The sequence below is a fragment of the Morus notabilis genome, unplaced genomic scaffold, assembly GCF_000414095.1.
Source record: "Morus notabilis unplaced genomic scaffold, ASM41409v2 Scaffold294, whole genome shotgun sequence".
Taxonomy (NCBI): Eukaryota; Viridiplantae; Streptophyta; class Magnoliopsida; order Rosales; family Moraceae; genus Morus; species Morus notabilis.
In genome coordinates, this window is record NW_010365149.1 from 85,392 (window position 1) to 93,207 (window position 7,816).

The following is a 7,816-nucleotide window of genomic DNA, read 5'->3' on the forward strand; positions in this document are numbered from 1 at the left end:
TTTTGTTACTATTTTTTTTTTTAAATTTTTTACAGGCATTTTTTGAGACTTATGCCTTAAAGCGCCTTTAGGCTTACGCCTCGCCTCGTAAAGGCAAAACGCCTCGAAGCCCGATTCCGCCTTTTTAAAACCTTGATTACACCATGGGTGCTACCCATTTTAAACATAACACAGAAATAGGGACGTACCTTAAACCATTTCCACCTCTCATCAGTTGAGTTATCTGCAACCGGCTCAGGTCTAACGAATAACACTCCATGAAGTTGAATGATTGAATGCAAGACATTGTGAAAGTACTTACTAACCGTTTGTCCAGATCTCAAAAAATGGAATTTTATGACTCTATTTTTCTCATGGTGAGCAATGGTATGTAAAAACACAGTCACTTGCTCATCTACTTGCAAATACTTAGATGCTTTCAACCCACCCCTAGATTATAGCAATGTGCACAAATTAGTGAAGGCATTTCTATTCATCCTTAATTGATCTCTGCATATGACATCACTTGCATAAGCTAGTTGATGAGCATATTGCCTATGAACAAACACGTCAAGCACATAAAGTTGTCTCTGTAGTCGGCACGGTTCTATATCCTCCATCACCACTCTTTCAATCAATTGAAAGAACCATTGCACTACATGCATAATATTCAACCGATGTAAAAGCAAAGCAACTATCTTCCTCTTTCTCAAGCTTTCACTCTTGACTAATCCTAAACGAGTCATTATCCGACAATAAAACAACCAAAAGGATGACACACTTGAACGGAGGTTGACACCGTTTCCAAAGTTAAGAATAACCAACTACATGCATAATATTCAGTTGTCTCAAATTTTTTTTTTTTTTTGTCTCTAAGAACTTTTTACAAGCAGTTGGAGAACATAATCTACAACATATATGTATTATAAGCTGAAAATGAGAACATGAAAATTACATGAGTCGAGATAAAAATTGACTTGTGGCAACTTGTGCATAACACAAAATTGCAAACAAAAAACATGTATAACTGCTGCAAACACAAAACATAAATTAGCCTCCTCAACACATCTTCCCTCAACTTGATCACCTCAAACAGGTGCTTGACAGTGGATCTATTCACGGCTCTCCCGGGCCTTCTCCAAATTCTTATCAAAACTTTATCTCTCAAGTGACCATAATTGTCCTGTACCATGGCAGTGAAGACACTGCCCCAAGCACCCGCACCTACACCAACTATCTTAAGAGGGTCTCCTTCCGCTTTGCCCATAAGCCAACGGATCTCATCAAGCTTCTCCTCAATTGACCCATTTGAGTTATGTATTAACCCATTAAGTACACACTATTATGAATCTCTCTATCACTGGCCCCAACCATCTTGTTTTTCTTCTCTCTCTTCTTATTCGTAAAGAACAAAACCAACAATTAACCAAAACCACAAGAATCTTTCCCAAGGTGCTCAAAATCAAGAATTCCCTAAAATAAACAAGTTGAACCCCAAATCCTCAAAGCCCCTGATCTTTGACACACTTCTGAAAGTAAGTATTAAACAAGCTGAGGACAACCCCAAATCAAAAAATCACCTAAAATAAATTAATAAACGTCTAAGAACTTCACCTAAACCGTAAACCCTCTTATCCAGAAAAAACCCACTTCTTAAAATAAGTAATCCAAAACCTGAACGATGACAAAAATGAACAAAACGTCTAAAAAATCAAGAATTATTGTTGGCTTTCCACCAATCTCATAAAAACCAATCAAATTTCCAGAAACCAATCAAAGCTGTGTTAAATATCTGGAAATTTTACCAAAAAGAAGCAGCAAAATGAAGAAAGTATGAACATTTCCTCTGTCAAACGACAATAAAAAGAAAAACGACAGCAAACAGGAGTTCGACGAAATAGTACCTCGTCTTCGTGCCCGTGAAACTCCAAGAAGCAGCAGCGGTGAGGCACCGGTGAAGATCCAAGAAGCAGCAGCAGCAGCAACGATGCGAGCCAAGAATCGAGCCGCGCGAGAACTTCTTCGTTTTGATCGGAGCCAAACCTCTTAGATCTTCCCCGGAGATCGAGAAGAATCGAGCCAAACCTCTCTTGCCGGAGATCGAGAAGAAGAAAAAAAAGGAAGCGAGGAGGAGTGCTCTGGAGGTCGATGGTCAATGGCTGGAGCTCCGTGGTCGAGCAAGAAATGGGGGCTAGGGCATCAGGGAGTTTTTGGAGAAAACGTAAATCAGGGCAGAATGGAAAAGCAATTTCACAGCCCCCCACGTGAATGGCAATTCACTCAAAATGAGTGAATGGGCTTTCCTCCGGAAAGCCCTTTCTAACCCAAAAGATGAAACCAAACAATGGAATTAGGTGGAATGGCTTTTCCTTTCCATTCCATTCCCCTAACCAAACGCAGCCTTACATTTTGTTCCTTTTTTTTTTCCTGAAGCTTTAATGCTTCGTCTCTATCTCTTTTCCCAGTGAGGGATTCTTACTGGAATGCCTTTGAAAATTTATTCTTTCGCTTTTTTTTTTTTCGCCGTCTGGAAAATTCCGGATCTATTGGGTCTTGCAGTTTTTTTTTCTTCGGTTTTTTTTATTTGTTTTCTATGGGTTCTTCTTCCTTTGTTGATGTTTTTCTTTTCCCCTGAATAATTTAGCTTCTATTTTTTGGTTCTTTATTCTCTGTTGTTTTTTTGTTTCTCTATGTTTTTTTTCCTTTCGATTCTTTAAGATTTCATTGTGTCAAACTTTTTTTCTCTTATTTCATATTAGGGTTTCGTTCTCCCTCTTTTTCTATATCCTTCTTTTGTTTCTTTTTTGTGTTCGGTCAGTTGGGTCTTCTAAATAATCTAATGTTTTTTCCATTATTTCATATTAGAATTTTGTTTTCCTTCGCTGATATTTCAATTTTTTTCCGAGAGTACATTGTTTTTCCTTCGATTTTTTCCCTTCTTTGGAATAAATTTTTGCTTATTTATTTTTTTCTTTAGTTTTCACCTTCTTTTGAATGTTTTGTCACAAAAAAAAAAAATTTCCCCGTTCCTGGAGAGTTTTTTTTTTCCTGTTGTCGTGTTTGTTTTTCGTTTTGACACATGTTTTCCTAATGTTGTAAATTTTTATACTACATATGTAGTTTCTTTTTGTCTGTTGATTATTGGTTGTGTTTTTATGTGCTTCTCATGCAGTGTAACACTGGTTGTTGACTAATGATTATATTGATTACTCTTTGTTTGCAGGATTTTTTATCGAGCTATGATCACAAATTTATTTTTCATGTGCTGTAAATCTGTATAACGGGTGTTTAATGTTTTATTGTCCGTTGATTATTGGTTCTGTTTTACGGTGGCCTTTATATTGCATAACACCTGTTTTAAACTAATTATTATATTTATTGAGCTTTGCTTGCAGGATTCTCTACGGGAGATTTATCATCCATTCGTTATGTTTATATATATATATATATTGTTTTCAATTTCTTTATTATCGTTTCCACCATTTTCTTTGCTTTCGTCTTCAAACTTTTATATTCCACCTTTTCTGCTCTTTTTTCCTTCTTCTCAGTTTTCAATATTGTGTTGTTCTGCTTGGTTGTTTGTTATTTGCAATTTTGGTTCTTCTCCTGGATCTATTCCGTTTGTTGCTCTTCTACGAGAAATTTCTTTTTTGTAGAGAGCTAAAGTCCCTTCCTCCACTTCCCTCGAGTTTGGTTAAGGTGGATGTTGCATACTGTACTCAATTGGAGAATATTTCTGATCTTTCAAACTTGGAAAGCTTAGAGGAATTGAACCTTACAAACTGTGAGAAAGTTGAGGATATTCCTGGCCTTGAATGCTTGAAGTCTTTAAAAAGGTTGTACATGAATTGTTGCAATACTTGCTCCTTGGTAACTAAGGGCCCGTTTAGTTCGCTGATTCGAATTTTTAATTCGAGTTGAGATGTGATTTTATGTGAGAGCTTTTTACTGTAGTAAAAAAGTTAAATTTGATTGTTTGTGAGAGCTTTTTACTGTAACAAAATTCAAATTCTAAACTCGAATTAGCGAAATGAACGGTGTCTAAGAAAAGACTTGCTAAGGTTCTCTCTCTCTCTCTCATTTCTCGAATGAGTTCTAATTTTTTTATAGCACTAATAAAAAAATATTTAATGCATAACATTGGTTTTTATTATGTTTTTATGTCACTATCACGTAGTAATATTTATAATAATCACAAATAATTACAAAATTACTAGGAAAACCTATCGTGGTAATATCACTAAACAAAATAATTAAAACCAGTGCTATCTTTGAAATACTTTACTTTTTGTTTTTAGTGCTATAAAAATAATTAACCCTTTATATTAAGCCTCTGCTTAGAAACTTTAGAAAGAAGAAAAATGAATTCCATAAGTTCCTTCAAATTTGTTGCAGGCCTCTTTGAGGAAAATAAGGAATTTTACATGCCAGGAAGCAAGATCCCAGATTGGCTTTGTCAAGATGTGGTCACATTCACAGAACGCAGGAATAGTCCTCTCCGAGGCGTAACTATAGGTGTAGTTGTTTCTCTTCATACAGTGTTTTTTTGCTTTCAAATTTAGGGTTTGTTTTTCTTTATTCTTTCACACTAAAAAATTTGATTTGTTCTTAATGTTTTTTTTTCTATAATTTTTAACGTAATGTAATAAATTATGTGTATTAATTTTTTTTTCTTTCTACAACAATCGCCATAAATTGTATTTTTTAAAGTAATAGTAGTTTCATAGTATTTTTTTTTAAATTTCTAGCACATTTTATTTAACGTTTTTTTAAGATGTATAATTTATACACATAGTTTATTATAGACTCCAGTTTTTATATTAAATAAAATTATCGTTATAAACTTTAAGAATAATTTATAACCACTTAAATATGATAAGAGTTATATGTTACTCTGTATTTATTAAACATAATTACAAGTTCTACAATTTTTATATATTTATATCGACGTTTTAGTATGTAAGCATTTTCCTTTGTGAGTTATTTATTAATTTCATGTTTATTATTCGATAACACTCCACACAAACAAAATAGAAATAATACATTTTTATGATAGTTAACTATAATTTATATATTTATTTCAAATCTGTATTAATAATTTATCTGTAAGATTTATAATTATAGATTAAAATAAAAGAAATGTTTTCATTGATAACTATACCACCGTGCAAATGCACAGGTAACACACTAGTTTACTTACTAGGAGTGGGGAATGAAAATTGAAATCGGAATCAACTCTATGTTTACTTCCCCATTTTTATCTTGAAATAGGAGTGGGAATGTGTTGGTCTCATACCAATTTAGGGTTGAGGAATGTGATTGACATTCCCCCCACCCACTGAATTAGCACTCTCAATCCTGATAGTAAATGTAAATTACAATTTTACTTTTAATTCTACTAACAAATTTGTAAATAGAAAAGTAAAAAGTAAAAAATTAAAAATGCCCTAATTTAGTTTCATGTTTCTCATATCTCCTTGCTTACTTTCTCTAATATTTTCTTCTCCTCAAAACATAGCATTGCATCCAAAACAACTAAGAGCATCCCTCTTCTCTTTAAGGTGAGTCAATAACATAAATCAATGTGGTTCTTTTTTATTGAATCGCAAGTTTATTCTTTTATTTTTATCTTTTTGTGTTTATTTGTTGAATATGTGATCAAACTATGTTTTGGCCCTTGATTGCACAACATCATTTCAAGAATTCGTGGAGATCCAGACCATTACAATTTCTAATTACTAATTAAAAAAAATCTAGGTGTGATAAAAAAATCTAATTATTAATTAGTTATCCTAATATTAAGATAGTTAGCATAATATATAATTTTTTTTTTTAAAGTTCAACACACAAAAATCTACTAAAAAGGTAGGTAAGTAAATTTATAGTTGTTTATTCCGATTCTAGGTGTAAGTAAACGCATGAATAGGATTATGACTGATTCCGACTCTAATTCCTGAAACCTAAGTAAACAACTTATTCCGACTCCGATTCATGTCCACTCCGAATCCTGTCCACTCCGATTCATGTCCACTCCAATTACAGATAAGTAAACATGCCATAAATTACTTAATACTTCATTAAATTTTAACCAATGATTACATGCACAAAGATAATTTACTACGTAAGTTATTAGGATATCTGTTTCCAAGGTTAGTAAACACTAAAACAAAATTATTTTCTTTACTTTCTAAAACTTTCCCCTTTCCGAAATACATTCCATTACAATTTAGTAAAAACACCTAAGTATTACTACTCATGAAGCATCGCAGAACAAGTAGAGAACAATGCGAGCTATCATCACTACCAGCAATGGATCCCAATTGAATTTCGGAGGAATATACGAAAAAGCTTCTTTAAACACAAATAGACAATACGTTCTTACTCCAAACAGAATTGGTCTTAATGCACCTTGATCACAAGCCTAGCAAAGTAGGAAAAATACAAGATGTTTGTTAACCAACCTGCTGGATTAAAACTCAGTTTCAGATCTTCTTTCAGCCTTGGCCTATAAAACAAACTTCTTAAAAGAAATGATAGAAGTTTTCCCTTTGGGGTTGGGGTGGACTGGCGGGGCAACCAAAAGGGACACCCTAAACGCTATGGTTATCTGAATTTCCCCTAAATCTTTATTTATCAAACTCCCATATAACACCTCCATCCTCTGCAACACAAAATGCAAGAGAAGAGAGAAGGAAAGGAATAGCATTAGCACAATAATACTGCTTATATTATGCTATTTAGTATAATCAATGAAGTCCTAGAAATCAAAAAAATGCTCAAAGACGCCAATTGCAGGAGAAGAGACATGAAACGGAATAGCATATGCACAATAACACTACTTAATTTATGCTATTTTTAGTACAATAAATAAGTCCTAGAAAACATATTTCAAAAAGGAAAAAGAATAAAATTCCTAGAAACAAGAAATGCTCAAAGAAAATTACCAAATCCGTAACCCTTATCAAACAGGGTTCTATTTAGTCTAAATGCCAATTCCAAAAATATATGTCACTACTCCATTTAGATTAAAAACTTAAACATTAACAATTTCCTGGAAATCCTTCAAGATGATAACCAATATTGACCGCGGATTATCACCACTTTTACCATTCATCAAGTCGTTTACTCTAGGAAAATTCTTATTTCACCATAATTAGTAATCAAATCTAAATTCTTAAAAAATGAAATTTAAAGCAAATAAACAAAACCGCACTTCTAATCATACAACAAAGGGAAACTGGATTACAACTTTCTTTCAACTCAAGAAAAGGAAAAGTAAAATGTAGAAACAAAGGACAGACCTTTAATCTTCTTATTAATCCAAATCTCAAGTAACATGCCAGCACCAATTCCACCAGCAATACAAGCTCCAAAGAAGCCGAGGTTATAAGCAAGTGATCTCCGCGGAAGAAAGTAGTAGTCTGGAATTTCCCTCATCTTCTTCGGAAGACGCTTCTTTATGACCGGTTTACTACTTGGGTCTTTCTGCAATTCAGTTCCAACAGCTTTCCAATCCACACCTTTGAATGGATCTTTTGGCTCTTCACTTCCCATTTGTTTATTTATTTCAAATTTCAAATCCAAATTTTACAGCTACAATTAGGAAGCACGAACTGCAAATTTGAAACAAAGCCTATGATAATCGTGAGCCCAGTGACAAATTTTTTGCAACTAAATTGTTTGGTTGGTTACTGAGAAAATATAAGAAAAAAGACATCAGAATCAAATTACTCAACTCTAGTAAGTACAAAACTTTCGCAAATTCAATCCACATTAAATCGAAATCAAAAGCATAAGAAAAACTAGCTTTAAATTACGAAACCAGTTTACCACAATT